The sequence below is a fragment of the Macrobrachium rosenbergii genome, chromosome 59 (genome assembly GCF_040412425.1).
Source record: "Macrobrachium rosenbergii isolate ZJJX-2024 chromosome 59, ASM4041242v1, whole genome shotgun sequence".
Classification (NCBI taxonomy): Eukaryota; Metazoa; Arthropoda; class Malacostraca; order Decapoda; family Palaemonidae; genus Macrobrachium; species Macrobrachium rosenbergii.
Window position 1 is genome coordinate 35,952,114 of NC_089799.1, and position 15,251 is coordinate 35,967,364.

Sequence of the window (15,251 nt, forward strand, 5' to 3'; positions counted from 1 at the left end):
CGACTCAACATATCAAAGACTAACCAGTCTTGTCACTCAGAGCGTCAAGGATAATTAATCACGGTTTCCCATTACGGAAACATTACACGGGATTGAGTAGTGTCAACATACGGACTATAATTTCAGAAAGCTTCATAGTGAGAATTGATACAAACTCAACTGTTTTTGTTTTATGCCTTTTTTTCGAATTGGTTTCTATTCTCTCAATCGTTATCGGAGAACGTTTCCATTTGTTACTCCTCAGGTCAAAGCCGAGGTTCTTCCCATTATCAGAAATCACTTAATTATCCAGTGTGATATTGGAAAGGCTAACGTTTTCGCTATTGGATATATCTGGTATATGTTGATGTGTCTTGTCCTTCCATAAACTGGAACTTAAATCCCCCCGACGATGAAAGTTAGAATCAAAGGAATAGAAGTTTCTATCAAAATGAAAGAAAAAAATATCGAGCGTGTTGCATGAACTTTTTTTTCCCAAAAAGAAGATAGAAATGACCAGTATTTCTGGTACCACCATGGCACCATAACCTTAATGTCATTCATAGTCTCCGCTATAGGAGAGTGCTCCCATTTCTTTGACAAAGAGCTCTCGTCTTAAATCATTGACAAAAACAGAAAATAAAAAAAAAAAAAATTAAAAAGGAAAATTCATCCCCAAACTGAATGTGATAAATAACCCTTACCTCGTGAGTATTATCTTTGATATATTTACTTTGACCGCAACGTTTAACACCTGACAAAACACTTCAGGGGACGGCAATAAGGTTTGACAAAGCACGCCATAATCCTCCCAAGTGAGTGAAAATGGACTAATTCCTCACAGATAAATCCTCGGCATGATAATTCCCGGTGAAGAATGACTAAAATTCATTGTTTCCGAGATTTGTGAGACCAGCGGTTATTCATCTTCTTTTTTCCACATTTTTCATTCGTACCTTTATTTATCACCTTTCTGTAGGTTTCCGCTTTCCTTAACGGAACTTACCGCCTCTTATCTTCTTGAAATTTTATATTTGCTCATTTTGTTTATATTCGGAAGTACAATGTTGAGGAAAATGTTCATCAATAAAAACCCGAATCGGATAAATTCTTCATTACCTTAACCAACATTTTGATTGTGGCATTTTTCAAAGAAATTCCAATTATTCTATTTCAGTTTTGTTCCTTTTGAGTACGAATAATATCTAGTTAGAGGAAACATGTACGTCTGTATCTGCGAATAATTAGAGGAGATATATCTTTTATTATGCTTCCTGATCATGTCATCCGTATAAAGATTTGTGTTACGAAACGGAAAACTGAGTATACGGTTAGGCGAAATTTGTAGGACTTCAAGGAATCCTGTTGATGCTAATCTGATTTCCTGCCAACTCTAGACAACAGACGGTTTGTTGATGTTAGATTAAATCTGGCGTTATAATGCTTATCAAATTGAAGTTTGTAACCTGAAAATTTTGATGACAAGTCATATGAAACGGTGTCAGTGTTGGACTTTGCTGAAAGTTTAAGAGATCACTTTCAGATCGGGTGATTTAGATTGTTCATATTTTCACTGTTTCATCTGATCATGCAACATATATTTATTGAAAGAAGTTGGAATGTTTTCACTCCATGTGCAAACTAGGCTGTGAGGGACATGATTATTTGGTTACCTTGAGACAGATTCTACTAATCTGTATTTAAACTTGCTATCTAGACTAGCAAAGTTCTTCCATTTAAGAAAATTAGCTCGTTTTTATATATCACATATCCGGGTTACACAAACCCTTTTTTATCTTCGTATCATGACCTCAAACTCAGTCTCTGATGTCGAGCCTGCGATTTCACCGCCACAAATCTTCGAGCAGCACCAGCCTCCTGTTTTAATCTTCACCTAAGTAAGCCTCTCTCTCTCTCTCTCTCTCTCTCTCTCTCTCTCTCTCTCTCTCTCTCTCTCTCTCTCTCTATATATATATATATATATATATATATATATATATATATATATATATATATATATATATATATATATATATATATATATATATATATATATAATATATATATATATATATATATATATATATATATATATATATATATATATATATATACATATACATATATATATATATATATATATATATATATATATATATATATATATATATATATATATATATATATATATATATATATATATATATATATATATATATATATATATATATATATATATATATATATATATATATATATAATATAATATATATATATATAATATATATATATATATATATATATATATATATATATATATATATATATATATATATATATATATATATATATATATATGGCTCAGTTTGTTACAGCAGCAGCTTCGGACTTCGTAGAGGTCTGTGGCGCGGGTTCAACCCGCAAGCCGGCTGATCAGAGAGGCAGACACTTTGCTATCCGTGTAGACATCCCGGGATTATATATGTAATCAACGGATAGGTTTGTTTAAAAGCAAATGGATGTTACAGACTAAATACACACACAAAACAAAGCCACTACAACACCTTCTAAAAACATAACAAACATCTCACACGTCTCGAACGCTCGCCATACCCGCGCAATAACTTTTCGCTGCTGGGAAGAAAGGGCGTTGGGTCTGGTATGATACATGAAACATACGTACCGGGGTCTAAGCGATGTCAGGCAGGGCAGCCGATCGAGACCACAGGTCTACCCAAAAGCCAAATCAAAAAGTCCCATCATGCATTACCCCATACAAAATGGGAATAAAAGCACGTTAAAAGAAAAAGAAAAAGAAAAAGAAGATTATATATATATATATATATATATATATATATATATATATATATATATATATATATATATATATATATAATATATATATATATATATATATATATATATATATATATATATATATGTATGTATGTATATATATATATGTACTGTGTATACTGTATATATATACATATATACCTATCTATATAATATATATATATACTGTATATATATACATATATATATATAATATATATGTATATAATATATATATAAGTAGGGTAAAAGGTGCCATTTGGCGTCCTGGCGTCCTGAACATTTGGCGTCCTCATTTATTATTATTATTATTATTATTATTATTATTATTATTATTATTATTATTATTATTATTATTATTATTATTATTATTTATTTTATTCTTATATTTTTGCTGAGGAAAATAACATAAAAAAAATAGACAGTAGGGTAAAAGGTGCCAATTGGCGTCCTGGCGTCCTGAACATTTGGCATCCTCAAGAAAGGGTGTCATTTGGCGTCCTCAATTATTATTATTATTATTATTATTATTATTATTATTATTATTATTATTATTATTATTATTTATTTTATTTTTATATTTTTGCTGAAGAAAATAACATGCATATATAAAAAAATTATATAGCAGGGTAAAAGGTGCCAAGGCTCCGAACTGATATGAGAGAGACCCATAGCGTGACTCATCAACGGCTGCATGACTGATAAGAGTTGAACAAATATAAGCTATCTGTTATTAATCCCACCTTATCGATAAGAGTCTGATTGGGAGGAGGAGACATCTACTGAACTGATATGGCTGAACTGTTATACATACACACACACACACACACATATATATATACATATATATATATATATATATATATATATATATATATATATATATATATATATATATATATATAATATATATATATATATATATATATATATATATATATATATATATATATATATATATATATATTATATAAATATATCTATCTCTCTATATATATATATATATATATATATATATATATATATATATATATATATATATATATATATATATATATATATATATATATATATATATATATATATATATATATATATATATATATATATATATATATATATTTTGTATATATACATATATATCTAGATAGATATATATGTATATATATATATGTATATGTATGTATGTATGTATGTATGTATGTATGTATGTATGTATCTATGTATGTATGTATGTATAAAACAGGTTAAACGTTACATGACTTTATCTTTCGCAAATGTTTGGTGAAGTCGCCTGTTTATGTTCAAATTCTTGGCACTTGTTATTAATTATTCAACTTATTAATGAAAAGCCGTCATTATTGAAATTCGTGATGAAATTAAAATATATATCCATTAAATTTTCTCTCAGAAAAAAAGATAAATTAGAAAACGAATCACTATATAAGCACACACATACACACACGTAAAAAGAAGTCGAGTGATTGAAGCATATCGTGTCGACCTTCCGGGAACTTTCACAAGACTGGCTCCAGTGTCTCCAGAGGCCTTGCTTATGGAGCCTCATCTTCTAGCGGAGCTTTATTTATTTATACATACAATTATACATACATATAGTTAGAAAAAGAGATGAAGAATTATTCCAAATCATTGCCATCTGCTGGAAGTCCCTGACATTCCCGGGAATCCCAACAATTCCCGAAGACTGGAGCAGCTCAGTGGAGACGAAAATGTTTCTGGAATCCAGATGCGTCGCGTGTCCGATTACAAAACTTGGGATAAATCAGACACAGTTCATCCGTATGGAGCGGACTCTCCTTCTTTGTGAAGACAGATGATCAATTTCCAGAAAACGAGGAAGCCAGGTCAACGCAGACGTAGGAGACACGAGAAGGAAGAGCTTCGAGCGGGAAGTCTCCTCTTGCCATTGGATACCTCGACGTGGCGAAGCAGTGCTACCGATTTCACATATTCCTCAGTGGCAACCTCTGGCGTGGCCTAAAATCCCGTAAGTGCAATGCCTACCACATATGCGAAATTGATTTTCCCACCTTCTGAGGATTGTAATGTGGCAGGAACTTACGCATCGAGGAACACCTTCAGCACTGGCGTGTTTCCTACAGTCAGCAGCGAAATACTGGTTTCAGGACTCTGCATAGGAATCATCTGTTTTCACAAAAAAGCAGAGACGCCGTAGGCTCTTGGCTAGCTAACAGAGCGAAGAATGGGGAAGGGCCCATCCCTGGTAAAACTAAACCCCCACTTCAGTGATGCTTTGTTGGCGAAGATGCCCCAGGGGTGAGATCAATTGTGATCGTCAAAGGCCATACAAACTGCTCTTCATTTTTATTTATTTTTTTCTATCGAATTATTTTAATTCATTGCCGACTAGAGGGAATAAATTCAATTTCATTTTCGTAAAGTATAAAAAATATAACTGAAAAAAAAACTATACAACGTAAAACGTCATACAAATGTCTGTGAATAACTACTTCTATATTATTGACTCATCAAAATGAAAAGCTGAAAATTTTTCTAATCCACTGCGTCATGCAATCCATTTCACCCAGCCTCTGTGTCTAAAGATACATACACACCCACAGGCACACATACACAATAAATAAATATATATGCATGCATATATATACATATATATAACTATGTATATATGTATAATCAATGTCGAACATACCAAAATGGAGAAACATGCAAATAAATAGTTTACGGGTTATGAACTGTAATTATAGTGTAGAGGACTCAAGACCACTAAGAAAATGACACCAGTTGTCCAAGAATAGTGACCTAGACCAGGAATGGGGAACTCCTTGCGGGCAAGTGTAAAAGCACCTTTTCATTTGTAAACCAAAGGTCCAGCGGATCGACACACCTAAATTCCAGGTGGCATTATAAAGGTTGTTTTTGGCCACAAGGGAGGAGTTCCCCATTCCTAATCTGGGTCAATATTCCCTGGACACCTGCTGTCATTTTCTTAGTGGTCGTCAGTCCTCTACACTCTACGTGGCTATCGACAGTTATAGCTCATTTCGATATGTTCAACACAGATTATTAACCATTGTATGTATATGTATATGTGTGTGTGTGTGGGCGTTCTCGTGGGTATATGGGCGAAATGGATTGCAGGCCGCAGTACATTAAAAAAATTTTCCCATTTTTCATTGTGATGAGTCAATAACAAAGTGCAGCAGTATTTATTTCCAAACCATTGTGCGACCTTTTACGTTGTATGCACAAGGTCAAGGTCACTCCCATAGCAATCCCCAACCAAATACTCCAGAGGAAATCAATAAATTTATTAGACCCATAAGAACAAGAAACAGAATGTAAAATTAATCTAATAATGTAGTTACCCAATGTAATTATGTTATGTAAATATAATGTACATAATTAGCCACCCCTAAGTAACTAAGCATTGAAAATATAAATAATAACCCCAAATCCCTCCCCAGTCACATTCCCATCATACGCACACACACAATTATACTGTATATAACACATTTCCTCACCTTTGTAATATGTTTATATATCAAAAGGTCCTTCTGTATATTCACTTCTACGAACTGTTATATGTCCTTCTGTACTCACTTACGCGAAATTTTTAATAGTTTACCCTTCACTTGGTTATAGGGTGGCCGGTAATAAAGTCACAAGAAAAAAGTCACAGAAAAAAAGTCGTAACTTTGGCTAGGATAAAAAGTCACAGGAAAAAAGAGTCACTTTAATTTGTGGTGACCGGTAATAAAGTCACAGGGAAAAGCTCACAATTTTGGCTGGGACAGATGTCAGGTAATCAAACAAAAACAATGAAGTCAATCATAATTTAAGAGTCATGACCAATTAAAGTAATAAGAGAAAATATTTTAAATCTGTTATTAACTCGCAATACATGACTTTTACATAATGATATATATATATATATATTACGGCATCATGTATGTGAAAATATTTAACCGGATTAGCCCATTTGGGACTGACTGACATTTTTTTGTTCTCGATTTTTTCAACATTTTTTTGTCCCATGGGAAGGTCTTTATGATATATATACTACATATACATATATACATATATATATATATATACACATATATATATACATAAATTATATATATATATATATATATATATATATATATATATATATATATATATATATATATATATATATATATATATATATATATATATATATATATATATATAATTATATATATATATATATATATATATATAATATATATATATGTGTGTGTGTGTGTAATTGTGTAAGTGTGTAAGTGTATTTTGAACTTCAAAACATTCTTAAAAATAATAATATTAACATCATAGCTAAGGAAAGAGTGGTATATGTTGGGCATTGATAAACACTTGACAAGTGACTCCCATATAATCATGGTTCAAAACAAAGCTAAACCTATTCCAGTAGAAATACTTGACTTTTTCTGCCTCTCGTGTAAACAGCTACCTGTATTTTTACAAAACTGACTAATAGGCATTTATACATAGCTAATGGTGTTAAATTCTTAGAAGCATGGAAGTACACACGAATCTATATTCAGCCTAGTCACTTAGTTTATAAATTTAGCAACGGACAGCATTAAGGGTTCTATCTAGAGAGAGCAAATTCACCTATATACATAAAAACTGTTTACAAAATGCGGTGACCTTATAAGCCTACAATTACTGTCCATACTCGGCCACCTGGATACGCTAATCTCCTCTGCTGTCTAGGTCTAGTAAGGATCAATAAATAACTGTAGCTTACTTTTGCTGTGTATATACATCCCTGAAATAATGAAAATGAAGACATTCACATGACAATATACTTTACTGATACTTTGAGTACATGTGGCTTCATTCCAGACGTACTTAAAAAGGTTTCATCCACAAAAATAAATGTTTTGTTTTATCATCATTGGTTTTGGTGCCACGCAAGGAATCAGCTTTCATTTGTAGTAATTATCAAGTACATCCTTGCAATACTTTTTGCTTACTTCATGATCATTAAGATCTAGGATGTAATCCTGATTTTATTCCATTCTTTGCATTTGTTTTGCACATCAAAAAATTATACAAAAAGTTTACGTAATATTTTTTCTACTAATTATCACAAAACTGCTGAAATTTCTTGCCAAAAAATTATGGTTTTTTTCTGTGACTTAAATCCTGTGATTTTATTACCGTCCACCCTAACAATGTGACCTTTTTTCGGGCGCATTATATCGTTTGGGCGACAAAATACTAAATCCTGCAAATTGGCACCAATCATTTGGGCGAATCATGTTTTCACGTGATAATTCTGTAACCGGTTGGCGGATAACGCAGTAGTTAGCTGGTTAATGACTGACAGTAGTTATCAGCATTAGTTATTCATTGCTCGGCCACGGCAGGAAATCTCCCGAGAAACAAACCGACGAAAAAGGTGCATATTTTCTGGCGTCTCTTTTTGTATAGATATAATGATAATATAATGATGTTTCGTGGCGGTGCATAAACAACTACCAGAATTAGGCGACTAATCTTAGGCAAGCGTCCACACGATCGAGCTTTGTTCGACGAACTTTGTCCCGTGTGACGTCAGAAGCGGGCAAACTTCTGACTTAGCCGCTGTTTCTCCGCTTCTGACGTCACATCGGACAAAGTTCGTCGAAAAAGGCTCGATCGCGTGGACGCAGCCTTAGCTATCCGAAGTTTGCGGATCGCAGCCAGGATAAAATGAGGACAGATTTTCCTAAGTTTTTGTCCTGGCGCTCTCAATTCTAAAGCTAACCCAATTCACTCGCAATTCTAAAACTAAGTATTACCAACAGATTAGCTAAACTAAGGACCAGAAGCACAACCCCATCCTCATGAAACCCTTTGAGCAATTAACATTAAAAAACTTGGAGCCAGAGACAAGACCACCAACTAATCATTAACATTATGCAAAAACCCTGCATTTCTATCGCTCCACTTACCCGATATATACAAGTCCAACGCTAAAGCCTGTGTTGTAGTAACCATCAACAGTCAATTTCAAATTATAGGCATGAGCAATAACCGCTCTCTGGACAAATTACAATATCACTATAGAAAATTTGCTGCCTGCTTAACTTGGTTTTACAAAGTAATTATAACCTTTACACAGCAATTACTCACTTCAACCCCAAAGATGCTCAAAATATTTTCCTGGCGGTATCTCATGTCAAAGTGAATTTTCACTTCCAACTATTATCGCCAAGTCACCTTTACAAGAGTTCTCAGCCGGATGCGATCTCCAGATCATAAGGAATGATCTTTAATCAACCGTGATTATTCCTGTCATCAGTGGGGTAAAAATTCAATATCACTTTGCTGAATAGGAACAAATCTGCAGAGACTATTGCAAGTAAACACCAAAATTCGAGGTTAATAAACTGGAATCTCATCAGAATTAAAAACTTGGTTACTTCATTTCTCATTTATTTCCCCATCTTACTTCTGTTAACCAACCAATCAGTAACCACCATTCCCTTTATTACATAGGACATTCTTTGTCTTCCAAAGCCTATTACAAAGTCTACCCCATCACATGACATTTTGGGTTTAAAGAAATGGACAAAGGTTTACAGATATATATATTAAGCTGGTCTTCATACATGCAAATACTATTACATATCCAAAATAGTCAGGTTATTTAAAAAATTGAATATAAAAGGTAGAGCACAGCATCTACGAGTTCTAGTTGTCTGGGTAACATAATTTAGAGCACTTCGAATCCTCACGGGAAATGCACAGCGTCTACAAGTTGAGTTCTTGTCAGGGTAACTGAATTTAGTGGGCTTTGAACCGTCACAGGACATGCATAGCGTCTACAAGTTTAGTTCTAGTTGACTGGGTAACGGAATTTAGAGCACTTCGAATTCTCGCAGGGTACGCGCAGTGTCTTCAAGTTGACTTCCAGTTATCTGGGTAACTGGAATTTAGTGCGCTTCGAACCGTCACAGGACATGCATAGCGCCTACAAGTTTAGTTCTAGTTGTCTGGGTAACAAAATTCAGAGCGCTCCGAATCCTCACAGGATATTCAGTCTTAACGAAAAGCGTTTCTTTCCATTAATGTCGATGTTATCGATGTCTACTGCAGATACACCAAGAGCCTGTGCATAAGAAAAGTAGTTTGTTTGGTTTTAGAAAATATTAAAGTTTCCAGGACATAACATACCCTCCTAAAAGCGAAAGTGGCCCGTTCAGTTAGTCCCAGCAGCTATTCTATGGTTATTATAATTACTATATTGTATGAGTAAACTTCCCCATTAGCAATCCCATGTATTAGTATTGTTACTTCAAACTGCCATCAACTTTAATGTCAGATTAACAATCCCATATATTACCACCACTGTTCCTTCAAACTCCCAAAAGTTAAGAGGGCCATCCTTTTATTATATTTAATATGGTTCAATCTTACACTGAAACTGCAACTTATAACTTTAGTGCTAAGTAACTATGAAAAAGTCAATTTCAAACCCTACTGTCTGCTCCTAACTTCTGTCCTTTAGTCTCCAGTAAGAAAAAGGGATTTTAAATGTGTCCAAAACAGCTACAGGGTGAAAAATTATTAGGGAAAAAGAATAAGAAAGGGGGTTCTCATTTAAGCTAGTTAAGGAAAGGTGGATGAAGGTAGGGGTCAATGAAAAATGCAGGTGCAATCTGAACTGTCAATTTCTAACATGTTAGCTTTATATGAGTCTTTGGAAGGGGTCAATTTTGAGCACATTGACTGAACGATATATTTACGCTGCAAAAATTTGAATTACAATTTTGATACTAAAACAATTAGAATATCTAACAAGTCCACGACATTAGTGTCTATGAAAGGTTCTTTATCAAGACCTAGGCGTATTTTCACTAGGCCTCTTAGAAAATGGTAAAGATCCGTCGTATTAGTATCCAGTCTATTTACTAGTGGGAATGAAATTCACAACCCAAAAGGGTGTCAAAAGTTAAGCTGGGAGTTCAGAATACATTCAAAGGGGTTCTGACCAAACAAATGGCTCCAAGTGCTTTAAGGACCCTCTGCTATTAATTTAAACTGTCAAATGTCTCCCAAGGTCTGACTCTGAGTTTTTTATTTCCTAATTTGAAAGCATCCTTATGAGATAGACTGGAGCGTTTGGGGGTTATCCAACACCATTGATCTATATAAAATTAACGTTCTTCAAAATTCTAGCCTATTAATTTCAAGTTCCATAACAAGTCCCATTAGAATCTAACCTAAGTTAACATCTGGTTGGGTTGAAAAAATTTCTTTAACATCCCAAAGACCCATGCTTATTTTCTTGTGCATGGGACCAAGTCACCTTGAAAATAGTAAAGATGCACGTATTACCTGTCTAGTTCGGCAAAGGTGATTTACTAATGGGAATGAAAAATTTACACTTGGTTATGAGCCAAAAGTGTCAGAAATTTACACTTGATTTACAGCCAAAACGAAATTTACACTTGATTTACAGCCAATTCAAACTTACATCTTGATTTACAGACCAAACAAAGGCCTTGATTTACATACCAAAACTGCTATTAATAATTTAAACCAAAACGAAATGTACACTCCTGATTTCAGCCAAATCTAGTTTTTTTACACAGTTTGATTTCAAAAGAAATTTCCTTGATTTACAGAGAAGACTTTACGTTTGATTTACAGCCTTATCCAACCCTTGATTTACATAAAATTAAATTTACACATTGATTTACAGCCAAAACGAAATTTACAGTTGATTTACATCAAAACGAAATTTACACTTGATTTACAGCCAAAACGAAATTTACACTTGATTTACAGCCAAAACGAAATTTACACTTGATTTACAGCCAAAACGTAAAGTCACCATGCTTGATTTTTGCCAAAACTTACACTTGATTTACAGCATGGTGAAATTTCACTTGATTTACAGCCAAAACGAAATTTCCACTTGATTGCCTGGCAAAAGAAAGTTACACTTTATTTACCCCGGCAAAAGGTGGTTACACTTTATTTACAGCCAAAGAAAAAGTTACACTTTTAATTTACAGCCAAAACGAAAGTTACACTTTAATTTACAGGCAAAACGAAAAATTTTACAGCCAAAACGAAATTTACTTTTAATTTACAGCCAAAACGAAATTTACACTTTTAATTTACAGGCAAAACGAAATTTACACTTTTAATTTACAGCCAAAACGAAATTTACACTTTTTAATTTACAGCCAAAACGAAATTTACACTTTTGATTTACAGGCAAAACGAAATTTACACTTTTAATTTACAGGCAAAACGAAATTTACACTTTTAATTTACAGGCAAAACGAAATTTACACTTTTAATTTACAGGCAAAACGAAATTTACACTTTTAATTTACAGGCAAAACGAAATTTACACTTTTAATTTACAGGCAAAACGAAATTTACACTTTTAATTTACAGGCAAAACGAAATTTACACTTTAATTTACAGGCAAAACGAAATTTACACTTTTGATTTACAGCCAAAACGAAATTTACACTTTTGATTTACAGCCAAAACGAAATTTACACTTTTTGATTTACAGGCAAAACGAAATTTACACTTTTAATTTACAGGCAAAACGAAATTTACACTTTTTTAATTTACAGGCAAAACGAAATTTACACTTGATTTACAGCCAAAACGAAATTTACACTTGATTTACAGCCAAAACGAAATTTACACTTGATTTACAGCCAAAACGAAATTTACACTTGATTTACAGCCAAAACGAAATTTACACTTGATTTACAGCCAAAACGAAATTTACACTTTAATTTACAGCCAAAACGAAATTTACACTTAATTTACAGCCAAAACTAAATTTGCACTTAATTTACAGCCAAAACTAAATTTACACTTAATTTGCAGGCAAAACTAAATTTACACTTAATTTACAGGCAAAACGAAATTTACACTTAATTTACAGGCAAAACGAAATTTACACTCAAAACTTAATTTACCCGAAAAACAAACTTTTGAAGCTGAAATAATTACTAAAGAGCTTTAAAAATTGTTACTGTTCAAAAACTTCAAAATTCCAAACTAGAGACAAACTTACAAATCTAGTGGCCTGAAATTACAAGATCAAACTACATAAGGCAAATGTTTAATTCAAAAAATTTAAATCCACAACCCTAAAAAATTAAGTTTACTCTATAAACTTTCAAAAATTTTCCACAAAACTTTTGAAACAATAATTACAAGAGTTTTAAAAATTGTTACTGTTCAAAAACATCAAAATTCCAAACTAGAGACTAACTTTACAATTCTAATGGCTGAAATTAGATCAAACCACAAAAGGCAAATTTTAAAAAATTTAAAAACAAATCCATGAATCTAAAAAAACTAGGTTTACTCTACAAACTCTCAAAAATTACCTTCCACACACAAACTTCAAAAATTACCTTCCACACACAAACTTGTGTGCTAAAATATAACTAATCAAAAATAAAAATTAAATATTTGAAAAAAAAGTTCTGAAGCTAAAACGCATCCTAAAATTTCTAATGTTCAATGCCAGGAAAGTTAAATTTTAACCTTTACAAATTTAAAGATAAAAAAATAAGACAAAGCTTTAAGAATTATAAAAACTAGGTTTTAAATCAGAAAAAATAAACCAAAAGCATTTTAAAAAACTAAACTTCAAATGAAAACTAGTTTTGATTCTGAAAAAACTAAGCTAAAAAATGTTCGGGGGATTGCTCAAGTCACTAAAAAATGAAATAAATAAATGCTTACTCACCCATTAATCCTGTTTAGTCATATGGTATCGGTACAGCCTAGACAACTCATTATGGCACGCTTATTTAAGACACACCCTGACCTGAAAGAAAATATATATTAAAGTCCAAAATTTTCTAGCAAGTGGAAAAACCAAAGGTTGACTATTGGTTACAAATAGTTTTAAAATACTAAAACAAGGAGCAGCAAGCAAGGCTTCATAAATACTGATAAGCGTTATTACTAGTTTGCCACTAAAGCCTACGGTACTTATATTTAAATAAACTTAATATACCCCATATTAAGAAGGGGATGGTAGTCGAGTTAGGCCTCTCTAATCCTCAGGAAACTTTAAACCCTATTACATCGTAAAACTTTCTCTACTGCAGCATAAAGCTAAAATGAAAACATACGTAGCACTGCATAAGATTGCTAGTATGGTTCAAAGTGCATAGAATTACCACTCAAAGCAATCTAGTTCAGCTTAGTAATAAATAGGCTTCGAAACTAAGTCTTAAATACCATGTTGAAGGGCAATCTACAACAATACCTAACATACTGAACATTCTGAACAGTTATTGTAGGAATTTACAACAAACAAACTGAAAACTTTCATACGACAACTGTTATAGCTCAAGTACCACAATCTAAATATTTGAGAAATAAAACTGGCAACAGTAACCACTCGCCAACCCAACAAACCTTGGAGCACGCCTTCACGCGTAAAATCTTACAACGTCTATTCACAATACGACATATCTGAAAAACTGCTCAAGCTTCTTTACACTTCAAATAAATACTGTAACACGCCTAAAATCTTGCAAGGTCTATACACAATGCGACACATCAGAAAAACTATCAAGCTGCTTCATACCTCAAATGTATGTTGTAAACAGAAGACACGCAAGTAAGGCTATATATTTGAACCTAAAAGAAATTGTAAGACAGGCTAGAGAGCATCTGTACACTGCGCACCAAGACTACACAACAAAACACCGCTTTTAGTGGAGATGATACAAGGAAAACCTGAAAAAGAACTACACTCCTATTCTGCAGGAGCTACGATTCTAACGATACACAATTATAAAATATAAGCACCTTATTTTGAAAACATACAAGAGCCCGTCAGAGGGAATCATACCTGCGGAGGACTGTACGTACATAACACCAGACAACGATGAAACCAACGATCGCCCAGTACTGCACGGCCGTGATCCCATACGCAAATGAACGAAAAAGTCGAGTTAGTATCCACGAAACCTATCTTACCCCACCGGGGACTCTACAACACTGAACCAAGCTGTTCTTGAGGATAACAGCCAACTGCCTGTTTGTGGGACGCCACTTTATCGCCCTTTTGCCACCGAAGAAGTTTAATGCGATGGTCAGAAAATCGACAGAAATTATTATTATTATTATTATTATTATTATTATTATTATTATTATTATTATTGAGAGTTCCGGGCACACTTCTTTTTAGCGAACTTACCCAATTATGTATCAGAAGTTAGCCAATCTGAAAAAAATTATTATTATTATTATTATTATTATTATTATTATTATTATTATTATTATTATTTTATCGAGATTTGCCATTTACTCTTCCTTTTTAGAAAACTACCTGAATTATGTATTGGTGTTTGGTCTTTATCTGGAATTATTATTATTATTATTATTATTATTATTATTATTATTATTAT

At 32.7% G+C, this 15,251-nt stretch overlaps 1 long non-coding RNA gene across 1 annotated transcript; it reads right to left on the reverse strand.

The window, feature by feature from the left end:
- Positions 1 to 9,411: 9,411 nt before the first annotated feature.
- Positions 9,412 to 14,832, reverse strand: LOC136837492 (uncharacterized). Its single transcript, XR_010852704.1, has 3 exons — positions 14,693 to 14,832; positions 13,574 to 13,654; positions 9,412 to 9,946 (listed from the first exon to the last, which is right to left on the reverse strand). It is a non-coding gene; the product is annotated as an uncharacterized lncRNA (long non-coding RNA).
- Positions 14,833 to 15,251: the final 419 nt, after the last annotated feature.